Source organism: Carcharodon carcharias, chromosome 6 (genome assembly GCF_017639515.1).
Source record: "Carcharodon carcharias isolate sCarCar2 chromosome 6, sCarCar2.pri, whole genome shotgun sequence".
Lineage (NCBI taxonomy): Eukaryota > Metazoa > Chordata > Chondrichthyes > Lamniformes > Lamnidae > Carcharodon > Carcharodon carcharias.
In genome coordinates, this window is record NC_054472.1 from 101335712 (window position 1) to 101347550 (window position 11839).

An 11839-nucleotide genomic window follows, 5' to 3' on the forward strand; every position below is an offset into this window, starting at 1 on the left:
CTATTGGAGTGAATTCATCTTATTCTGTAGTTCAAATTGGGTGATATTGCATTGACAGCTCATTTTACACTATTGAAGTCAAAGGAAAAGGAAACTGGGTGCAGTGCAAAATGATCTACTGATGCAATATGACGCAAAATGGTTTTGATCTGTGTTCCAGCCTTGGTTCAGTGGTAGTATTTTTGCCTTTTAATCTGGAAATTGTGGGGCCTAAATTGGACAACCTCAGAAAATGATCCTCTTCCTTTCAACACAACCTTACGCATGTGCCTTTTTCTTTTCGGATACCCAAAAAAACTGCCACCTGGCCAGGAAATGACAGAAGATCAACAAGATACTGATGAAATGTAACTCTCTCAGCCACCAGCTCAGATACTGACAGTGCACACAAATTAGATGATAGCCTATAGGCTATAGGTGGGATCGGTACATGGTGAGACCCTGGGTATGAGTGGCTTGCAGTCAAGGCAAGGACACACTGGAGGACAAGGTCACATAGAAGTTCTGCTGCACTCAAGTGAGCACATTGATGGTGTGGGTTACAGAAGAAAGCTGCTTGATATGCACAATTAAATATTTGGTAAATTGGCAGGCTGGCCAGAAAGCCTCTGTGCAATGTCAAGGAACATTACAGTATCACAGTATCTTTACAATGCAGAAGGAGGTTATTCAGCTCATTGAGTTTGTACTGGCTCTTGAAAGAGCATTCCACCTAGTCCCACTCCCCTGCCTCATCACTGTAAACCTGCACATTATTTCTTTTCAGCTGGCAATCGAATTCCCTTTTAAATACCTCTATCTAACCTGCCTCCACCACCCTTTCAGGAAGTTTGTTCCAGATTCCAACCACCCTCTGGGTGAAAAAAAAATCCTCACAATACCTTTACTGCTTTTACCAATTATTTTGAATTTGTGCCCTCTAGTTCTTGATGTTCTTTTGAGTGGGAACAGTTTCTCACTATTTACCCTGTCCATACCCCTCAAGGTCTTGAACCCTCTATTAAGTCTCCTCTCAGCCTTCTTTTCTCCAAGGAAAAGAGTCCAAACCGCTTCAATCTTTATCTTTAACTTTATCACTGGAATCATTCTTGTGAACTTCCTCTCTCCAATGCTTTCACATCCTTCCTCAAGTATGGCACCCAGAACTAGACGCAGTACTCTATATGAGGGCTAACAAATGTCTCAAACAAGTTCAACATGACCTCCTTACTCTTGTACTTATTGCTCCTATTAATGAAGCCTAAGATACAAAATGCTTTATTAACTGCTCTCTGAACATGCCCTGCCATCTGCAATGACCTATGTATGTATACACCAAGATCCCTCTGTTCCTGCACCTCCTTTAGAGGCTCTCCCTTTATTTTATACTATCTCTCCATATTTTTCCTGCCAAAATGAATCACCTCACACTTCTCTGCATTGAACTTCATCTGCCACTTATCTGCCCAATTCACCAATATATCTATGTCCTTTTGAAGTTCAAGCCTATTCCCATGTCATTTCCAATCTTTGTATCATCTGCAAATTTTGAAATCATGCCCTGCACACCACAGTCTAGGTCATTAATATATATTAGGAAGAGCAAGGGTCCCAACACTGACCCCTGGGGAATTCCACTACAAACCTTTTTCCAATCTTAAAAACAACTATCATTACTCTGTTTCCTGTCATTCAGCCAATTTCGTATCCAAGTGCCTACTTCCCCTTTTATTCCGTGACTTAGAATTTTACTCACAAGTCTGTTGTGTGGCACTGTATCAAATGCCTTTTGAAAATCCATATACGCTACATCAACAGCATTTCCCTTATCAACCTTCTCTGTTATCTCCTCAAAATAACCCAGCAAATTAGTTAAACATAATTTTCCCTTAATGAATCCAATGCTGGCTTTCCTTAATTATCCTGCATTTGTCTAAGTGATTCTTGATTTTATCCTGTCCTATAGTTTCTAGAAGCTTCCCTATCGCTGAGGTCAAACTAACTGGTCTGTAGTTGCCAACTTTATCATTGCATCCCTTTTTGAACAAGGGTGTAACATTCACAATTCCCCAGTCCTCTGGCACCTCCCCTGTTTCTAAGGAAGATTGGATGATTATCACTAGTGCCTCTGCAATTTCCACTCTCCCCTCCCCCAGTACCCTTGGGATGCATCTCATCCAGTCCTGGTACCTTATCTATTTTAAGTAAAGATAGCCTTTCCACCACCTCCTTCCACTCGATTGTAAGTTCTTCCAGTGTACCAGTTACCTCCTCTCTCACCTCGGCCTGGGTAGCATCTTCTTCCTTTGTAAAGACAGATGCAAAGTATTCATTCAACACCTCCACTATTTCTCCAATCTCCACATGCAAGTCCTCTTTTTGTCTCTAATCAACCGCACTCTTTCTTTTACCACTCTTTCATTATTTCCATGCTTATAGAGGAGCCCAGCATAGAGGAGTCCAGTACCAACTCCGCACAAGGTTTTATGCAGAGCTTGCAGACCACCCTTTCCAGCATGGAAGTAGTTGCAAGCTCCATTAGCACCCTTGTGAACCCAATCATGATGCAGTATCTGATAGCCAATGTTTCAGCTTCCATTGCAGCACAGGCATGTCTACCAAAAGTCTAAGCACTGCAATGGAAACTTAGACTGAAAGCAAGGCCTCCTGTCTGCCATGTAAGCTCAGGCTGCTGCCATCATGGCTGCGGATACCAATATTCAATGGGACATGCAGGGTCTCACAGCAGCCCAGTAATCCGCCTTGAAACAGATTATTAGGTTTGCTGAATTTCTACCCCAAAAAAGTGGCTGTGGCTCCATGCAGCAAGCACCAGCCTGATTTCCTCCCTTGCCCATGCCGGTTCTCCATTTGCTGTTGCCTGTCATCAAGCCCTGGCAGCTTCTGCTCATGCTAAGATGGTGCAGTCTGGAACTCAAGGTCACCCTTTGAGGCCATCCGCAGTGAAAACTTCCATCAGCTGTGCTGCAGCCACGGGGTGGCATTGAGTAGGAGCAATAGACAGGCAAAGGCACATGGAAGAGTGGCAGTAAGTGAATGTAACAAGGGTGATTAATTTATTTTTATATGTAATATGGGGAATGCTTCTGGCTGAGTGGGAGGGTGTCCGAGGGCAAGTGCTGGCCAGCCTTGGAGGCAACTGTTGTCGGTGGCGGGATCAAGTGTTGCCCTGGTGCTGCATCCTGCACAGGCAATCGAGGAGGGGTGCAGAGTAAATGAGGGATGTGGCCACGCATTAGGAATACCTGTATGAACTGACCATGCCTCAGCAACCGAGACAGATCAGGCACAGCCACAGTGATGTGATTAAGATCAGTCTCCTAGCCTGCCCGCCCATGCAAGCAACGCGGAGGCACCAAGTGCTCCATATCTTATGACCCCCTCTGCCCCCCGGGTACAGACTTTGAGCCCGCCACCACTTTATTGGACCCCAGAGTAGTTGGGCTGCACACATTGTACAATCTCCTCGCCAACGGTGGCCATGTAGCAGTCACTGCTGAAGGCGCTCACAGGCCCTTGCAATCTCAGCAACCCAGTTTGGACCAGTGTCCCCCATGTCGCAGATTGACAGGATAGCCGTGCAGCACACTCATCTCTGGCTACCCAAGGGGTGACCAGCACTCTCTGGGAAGCATTAAGGGGCAGTCACACAGGGCCAGGAAAGGTGCTAAGTACAGCCATGATACCACTTCTCTCTCTTTCGTGCTGCAGGAGGACCACTTCAGGATCATGGGTCCTGGTGATCTAGCTTTATCCTTGATGGAGTACAGAGACCATTGAAGATGGAGGAGAGAGCAACTGAGGCTCCTGGCCACGCAAATGCAGGAGCAGCAACCTTATGAAGAAGGGGCAGCAGGGACCTCTGCACACATTGCCCAGGAGTGACAGTGAGCTGTGGCTGGTCAGCGCCTAGCGACACCCAGGGTCTATAGGTGCCTCCTGCCATTCCTACAGATGACTGAGAACCAGTGTCACCAACGATTGCGCATGTCTAGGGACCTGGTGGTTCACATCTGCCAATTACTGCAGGACTTGGCGCCAAGGGGACATGGAGGGCATCCACTGCCAATGGCTGTGAAAGTGACTGCAGCGCTAAATTTCTATGCCAGTGGCTCCTTTCATGATCCACAGGTGACCTCTGTGGGATCTCACAATCCGCCACCCACAAATGCATTCTTGAGGTCATGGATGTCATCTTCTCCATGGCACACAACTTTGTGCATTTTGCCCAGGACTGGGACAGCCAGGATGCAACAGCCATTGGATTTCCACGGTTGCAGGGTGCGATTGACTGCACTCATGTGGTGCTCAGGTTTCCATCGCTACATCAGCAACTGCAAGGGCTTCCACTCACTGAATGCGCAGCTGGCATGCAACCACCAGAAACGCATCCTGCAGATGTGCACACGGTTTCCAGGGAGTGTGCATGATGCCTACATCCTGAGTCACTCACAGATCCCTGCAGTCTTCCAGGGTCCACAGAGGCTGCAGTGTTCGCTTCTTGGGGACAAGGGCTACCCGCACAGGCCATGGCTGATGATAATTGTGCGGCGGCCTTGCACTGCAGCAGAGCGATGCTATAATGATGCTCATGAAGCAGCTCGCAACTTAGTGGAGCAGACCATCGGGATGCTGAAGATGTGGGTCCAGTGCCTGGACCATCTGGTGGAGCCTGTGTCTCTGAGGGTGAGATGCATCATCGTTGTCTGCTGGGCCCTTTACAACCCGGCACTGCAAGTGGGAGACGAGCTGGCTGAGGAGGAAATGGAGGAGCTGCATGTCTCCTCCATTGAGGAGGATACTGATGGGGTGATGGTGAGGGGGTCCTCAGTGGTGAAAAATTTAACTTAATTGATATGTTAATAGCCTTATTAGGCCTTTTAATTGTCGGCGGGTGTGCCGTCGATTCCCGTGCCCGCCCTTCGACCAAACTATTGCAGGATTGTGTGTTGGCATTGGGATGCTTGCTCAATGTCAACGTACATCATTTCACGCTCGTGCGGGTTGGTTGCATGCCTGCCCGCTGAGGCGAAAATTCTGCCCATAGACACAGAACCCACTAGAACTCAATTTTAAAAAATAATTTCCAATAACATTATTGACATTAGTATCTCTTCAAGCATGTGCCACACCACTCCCTGTACATTTTAACAACTCTAAAATGCACCAAACTCCTGTGCAATTGTAGCAACAGCCATTACTCAGCAACTAACCTGAATGTAGTTGATGATTCCTTTCTGGTGGTGGTTGTGAAAGGGGAGGGGTATGGGGGGATGGGAGCACGAGGTTGCTTCCTGCTGCTGAGCACTGTTCCAAAAAGCAGCAAAATGCAGCATTGGTATCAAATTAGCATTACATGATAGCTGTTATGATCTGCCTACACTACATACATCTGGTGGGGACTGCCACTAATGCCCTCAATAAAATTATGTCCACTGCAACTTGTGCCAGAACTTTGCATATGGCAAAGGTGCCATCTTGGGCCTTTATGGGCACTCATCTGGCTCAAAAGGCAGGTACTATAGGTCCAAACTATGCAGTATTTAGGTGCAAACCATATTCCAGCATTTGCTGAAATTGTTTGTAAACCATTTGAGGCACAAACCTACAGAGAACAGCTGACAAACTTACAACTGCTTTTCCAAAAGTTTCTAACTGACCATCAATGGCTTCAGGAAGCGTCAGTATTATGTTCTTTGTGAACAAGATCCTTTGGAAATGGGAAGAATGCTGGCTAACAAGAAACAAAAGAAGTAGGGTTTGAAAATCATGCTTATTTCTTGAAGTCCTTCTAGGTGCTGCAAGTGTTGGTGGGATTGAATTGTGATGACCTCCTCCCATTGCATAATTGTGACATGCAAAGCGGTTTCCTCATGGAGGCTCGAGGGGACAAAGGTTCTCCTGGGCACAAAGGGGCCAGCAAGAGAAGGGGCAGCAGTATGCAATGAGTGTGGAGGACAACCAGAGGCAACCTGTGAAAAGCATCATTTATATAGTGTGCTATGATCTGGAATATGCTGCCTGACAAGGTGGTGAAAACAGTTTCAAAAATATCTAAAAAAAAGATAAATATTTGAAGTGCAAAAAAGATGTAGGGCTACAGGGAAGGAGCAGGGGAGTGCGACTAATTGGAATTTTCAAAGAGCTGATACAAGCACGATGGGCCGAATTAATTATTTCAGGGCTGTGTCATTCTATGATTATGATTTGTTGCAGCAGAATCTGCAGAGGGCAATCTGCTGCCTGATGGAAACATGTTTCTGCTACTCTGATATAAAAAACCTTTGTTTGATTACAACACCTGGCCACCGCATTAACATCCACATCTAAACCCCTTTCCCATCATAATTAGGCCACCTCTGTGCACATAAACTCACATATATCATTCATGCCACCTGATGAAATCAACTTCCAAATTTCGTCAACAATATTTGCATGTAGAACTTTAGTGCTACATGGCCAGAATGTTCCTATTGGCGTGTGGGGGCAGGCCCAGCGAGTCACCTTGGGTTATTGCGATATTTCAATGGGCGGGCGCGCATTGATCTTCAATGCCCGCCCACCATTAATTAAGAGGCCACTTAAGGCCCTTGAGTTGCCAATTGATGGCGATTTTTCGGCGCCTGTGCCATCTTCGGGTCGCTACATGGGCATAACAGGCAACTGGATAGGACATAATTGTATAAATTTCATCCACAGGTGGGATGAGAGGGCTCAGTGGGGTTGTGAGTGTGCTCTGTCAAATATTGTTTTTTCAAAGTTACTGATACTTGCCCGTGTGATCTGCAATACTTCAAAAATGCATACCAGCTGTTTGGACTGGACTGATAACCTTCAGGTCAGCACTTTGCAGTGAGGAGTCTTTTCTGGGCCTGCAGGTTTCAGGAAGCCTGCCCTTAGCTTGGGAATGGGAGCTGAATTCTCCACTGGAGGCAGCTCCTCTGAGGAGGAAGGGAGGGTTACAAGAGGGAGGAGGCCAGGAACGCACATTCAGCCTGCAGGGGAGCCACCTTTGGGAGGACAGGTGCAGACACAAGCAGTGCAGGGGCAAGAGGTAGTCCAAGGTGGAAGGGGCCGCAGAAGATGCCACTATGTTGCTGCCAGGATATACAGGTGGCAAAACAGCTACCTCAATATGTTTGAGGTGCAGTGCCGAAGGAGGCTCCGTCTCTCAAGGGAGACAGTCAAATATATCTGTAGGATAACTGGGCCTGAGATCTCCCCTAACTGTGTGGGTGGACACCCCAGGCCAGTGGCTCCGAAGGTAACAGCTGCCCTCAACCTCTATGCCTCTGGCTCCTTCCACGGCTTGGTGGGTGATCTTTGCGGCTATCCACACTTGTGTCAAACAGATGACAGTTGCTGTGTTCAGGCATGCATTGACTTTCATCAACTACCGCTGGGACAAGGCCAGCAAGACACAGTGAGCCAGAGGCTTCATGGCCATTGCTGGCTTCCCCCGTGTCCAGGGTGCTATAGACTGCACACACGTGGCCATCAAGGCGCCAGCAGGTGAGCCCGGTGCCTTCATCAACAGGAAGGGCATCCACACCATGAACGTGCAGATAGTGTGTGATCACAGGATGCTGATTCTACAAGTCTGTGCAAGGTACCCAGGCAGCTCCCATGATGCTGACATCCTCAGACACTCCCAGGTGCCGGGGCTCTTCAGTGCTTCAGCCCAGCTGGATGGATGGCTGCTGAGTGACAAGGGCTATCTCCTCAGAAGGTGGCTCATGACACCTCTCCACCATCCAAGAACAGAAGCTGAGTAGCGGTACAATAGGAGGCACGCCTCCACAAGGGCTGTGGTAGAGGGAGCCATTGGTCTTTTCAAGATGCGCTTCCGATGTCTGGACCGCTCAGGGGACGCACTCCAGTATCCCCCAGATCATGTGTCGCTGATAGTGGTTGCATGCTGTGCTCTCCACAATCTTGCACTGGAAAGGGGGGATGCTGTGGACAATGAAGACATGGACGCAGTGGCTGGTTGCACGCAATGAGTCCAGCAGTGAGTCCGTGGATGAGCACTCACAGGAAAATGCTGAGGGGACAGGGAGGCAGGGTCACCCACGAGGCTTTAATCATATGAACTTTCAGTTAGCACACCACATACGGACCTCCAGGACAAGCCTGGGCTGCAGGCTCCATACTTGATACCTCAGTGCAAAATCAGAGCTGAAGAAGAGCCATACGGACTCGAAATGTTGACTCTGTTTCTCTCTCCACAGATGCTGCCAAATCTGCTGAGCTTTTGCAGAATTTTCTGTTTCTGTTTCAGTTTTCCAGCATCTGCAACATTTTGCTTTTATCAATCTCCCTGGTCTTTTTGTGGGTTGGGAATGTTATTATGCAAAAGGCACACCTGTTCTCACTGAGGCCGGGTTCCTCATTTTAAATGGGGGCTGAAAATTAGGTTCCCACCCACACATTATTTCTGTCTGGTGGTGTAGGGATTAAAAGCCCATTAGAAGCACACCAGGTTTGAGAGTTTGTGAAGAAAATGTAAAGCTTGTTGAGACTTGGGAACATTTTGAAATATAAGTGTAAAATATTTTGACACATTCATATGTCACCCTTAGATGCTGCATTGTAATTTAGATGTGTTTTTAATGCAGTGATTCATCATAGGGGTCTGTCCTGCAAAGGAAAGTTCACCCTTACATTGACCACATTGTTTAATTGTTCACCTGCATTATAGTACTTTTCCAATGGAGAAAATACCATAATGCATTAAAAAATGTAAAAATTCCTTGACTGTCATATTTTTATGCTCTAATTTATTTGGGTTGGCATATCTATCTGGTTTTTTTTAAAGAGGTAGAAAATATGGTATGCATCTGTTCTCCCTCCATTGATTGACAGGCATTCTGCTTTGAAATTGAAATCAATATCTTTTCTGTCTGTGGAGCTGGAAGTTTTTGTTATGACAGCTGTTCCAATATAAATGCTTGACTGGGCTTCAAAAGCTTCAGCTCAACAGGTAGTCTTATTAATTCAATAAATATTGAAACTTTTACAAGCCTATAATAATAGATGATGTCTTTGATATGGTTTATTGTTTGTTTACAAACGTAATAGGCACTTTTCTATATTATTTATTTCAGATGCACAGTATCAATACACTTAGAGGATTACAACTGTTTTTTCCCTCAAGGTTTTTGGTCCAGTATCAATGATAGTGAGTTTGAATTTCGGGTTTTCATAGATTGTTAGAGGTTTCATTGGTTTTCCAATAATTTTAAAATAATTCCCATTCCTGTTGCATGGCTCCTGACAACATAATGAATACTGGGTGAGTGGGAAATAGAGGGGGCATGGAGAATGAGAGATGGCATGGGATGGCATGGAGGAATGTGAGGACATGGGGTTCATGGGGGGCATAGAAGTGGTATGACAGAATATGAGGGGACATGAAGTGGCATCAGGGAATGTGAAGTGGCATGGGGTGGAAGGGGGTGAGGGGTGAGGCTTTGGGGGCCTTTAAATGATGTTGGGAGCTGGGCTACTGTGTTGGAGAACCGAGTCTGCACCCATGCTCCTTCACACTCCATTGCAGCTTGCAAAATGCACTGCAAACTCAGCCACTGGTGTGAGAAGACTAAAGTTCCTCAAAGTCATACATGGGTTGGGTGTGCATCTTGCGAGCTGCAGAAGTGCACACGTTGGGATTCCCAAACCCAGGTGAAAAATTGGTCCATGAAGTTCAAACATGGATATGACAGAAATTAGAGAAAGTTGTGGTTTCATGGATATAGCAGTGGGGGAGTAAGGGCTTGTTGAGCAAATGGAATAGGGGAAATGGATGAAAAGATGTCCACAAATCTGGATCTTGTTGTAAGTGAGGATGCAGGCTATCAGGACAGAAAAATGATGCAAAATATTGTCAATTGTATATTGGTTGTGTTTAATTGTAGGCAGATGGCGGGCATTAACTGGGGATTCACTTGTGCACCTATAAATACACATAAGCTATAACTGTGGTAGTCAGGTTAGGAGGCACTTGCTTGTAAACTGTAGCTGTGTAAATAAATGCGTATAAAAGTGTATAAAGATTGGCACCAGTTACATCCTTCACTGGTTGGTATTGTGGAGCATAAGAAATATAACAGCTGGAACAACAGGAAGATCAATACAATTTATTTGTTTATTAAATTAATGATAAAATTCTAAGCAAAGTACATTTTAGGTGCCAAAAACCAACACTTGTACTACAATTGTCTTTATTTGATAAATATATTAACATGATTAAGTACTTAATTGATTTTTAACAATACCAAGCTCTGTTGCCAAATCATATTTGTACTCCATTATTTCTTTCAAGTTTTAATTATAAACATAACAGGTAATTGTGGCAAATATTTTAAACCTGCAAAATTAAAACATCTGCCTTTTAAAAGAAAGCTTAAAAACATTTTGGTTTATTATCATGTATCTTGTTTTCCGAAACTGTTTCTGCTATGAAACCAATATTTTAAAAAAAAATTAAAATGACTTATTTAAGAGTATTCCAAGCATACAGTAGAGGAGCGATTTCATGATCCAACAGGATGAGGTTCTCACAGGAAGCATGGACAGAATTTTCCTCTGGACTTCAGGACCCTGCTGTCAGACTCAAATGGGGGTCAGTAGCACCTCACTGCATGGGAAAAATCTGAGACTTTTCCAGAATTGGTCACTTAATGACCAAAGGGCTGGCTCATCATACAGTTAAGGATGGCAGGCAGGCTCTCAAAGCTGGAGATACAGTAGGAGGCCCTCCAACTTAAAAGTAGCATCAGGAAGCCATGGCAGGAAAGTGAGGGAGAGGGTACTATAAGATGGAGGTCCCCTCTCTCTAGCTTTTTAAAGTTTAAAATAAAATAGCCTTTGGAGCTGGATCCCACTGTGGGGTTGGTGCGGGGGAGCCCCCTCCATATGGCAGCCTGCAGCTGCTGCTGAACCCGGGCAAGGAGGAAAGCCTCAAAGCCTGCCTATGGCGCTGGCTGCTGGTCTGTCACCAGGAGCCTGCACTAACCACCACCACCACCCCCCACCGCCCCCCCCCACCCCCACCGCCACCCCCCTCCCCCACCACCAATCCATCCCCCTGCCCCAGCTGGGATCTGGAGGCTGACTGTACTGGTAAATTTGGATGGTTAGAAATAAGTTAAATTATGATGCTGCAAGGGTCAGCAGGAAAACCTGACTGGCCTCGTGGCCAGCATCCTTAACTGCCAATTCACCACTTACAGGCGGATAACCCTGTTGCCACCCCATCCCTCTCCAGAAACATGTCCCAAAATGTAGCCGGAAAATTGTAATATTCATTCCCACTGCTTTGGTCCTCATCCCTGGAAGGGGCTAAAAATCCAGTCCCATATCTCAGAAAACCACAAGTGGTGGACATGATTTCCTGAGGTGGACTCTGTGCAAGTGCCAATTCATGCTGGGAGTGCCAAATCTCAGAATCATTACTGTAGAGTTTTAGTCCGCAGTTTAGGTTTTCCTGCTGACCCTTGCAGCATCATAATTTAACTTATTTCTAACCATCTACATTTACCAGAAAGGACATCAAGAAAGGCTTATCATAATAATCATAATCAGAACTTAATGATGTTTGGATTTCTTTGGCAAGTTTATTTATAAAAGTTCATTGAAAATTCTTGACACTTAAGTATACCACCTCACTGTTTTGTACTTGATTATCAATGCTTTGTAGATTTATCATTATGGTTGTTAGCTGTATAATGTGCAGATCTTTTATTTTCCTGAGTAGTTTTCTGGAAAAAGAATTTATGAATGTAATTTTAATGAACAGTGTATTAGATAAACTGGTAGTGAGCTGAAAAATGCATGA